The sequence below is a fragment of the Acyrthosiphon pisum genome, chromosome A2 (assembly GCF_005508785.2).
Source record: "Acyrthosiphon pisum isolate AL4f chromosome A2, pea_aphid_22Mar2018_4r6ur, whole genome shotgun sequence".
In the NCBI taxonomy this organism is placed as follows: domain Eukaryota; kingdom Metazoa; phylum Arthropoda; class Insecta; order Hemiptera; family Aphididae; genus Acyrthosiphon; species Acyrthosiphon pisum.
Window position 1 is genome coordinate 47,233,647 of NC_042495.1, and position 771 is coordinate 47,234,417.

Sequence of the window (771 nt, forward strand, 5' to 3'; positions counted from 1 at the left end):
AACCACCAACAGATCATAAAAATAATTATATATTTTTGCAACTCCTCTATAAGGCATGGTTGATAAAAATATAGACTTGTTGAAAAGTTAAAGTTGTTTATTGTAAATACTCTTCAGAAAAATATGTCCAAAACGACAAAATCAATATACAGTCTCTCGCGAAGGTGCTCGCATGTACGATGGTCAATCACTTCTGAATACAGGCCGTTTTATTTCTGCATTTATAAAGCGTTCTTTCTCTCCTACCTTCTCCCTGTCCACTGACTTATCCGTGGTCCACACAGGACGTGTGTCAATTTATTATCTATAGATTCTCATGCCTAGTCGAACCGAGAAACTTATCCCATTATCGTATATTACAATTTATGTTATACACCATCCGTTAATATTTAGATACTATGCGTTATACAGGGTGTCCCACGAAGTTCTGACAAATGAAATAACTTGTATTCTAATCAATATTTTTTCATTTTTTTTTTTTATATATTTAATTGACTATTGCACTATACGTATAATATAAACTTTTTTATTTTTATCTCTTTGTACAGAAAATAAAAAAATTTAAATTTGATTTAAATTTTTTTTAAAAATTTAAAAATAGCCAATTTATAAACATATTGAAAAAAATTGATTTCACATTTACAGTATTTAATTTGAGTAATCCGTTAGCGACTTATTTGCGTTCAAATATTCGTTCAATTTACTGCTACTGGGCAATTTATCAAACCCAACAGTAAAAACCAGAAGTCAAAATAAAATTAAATCTCAACT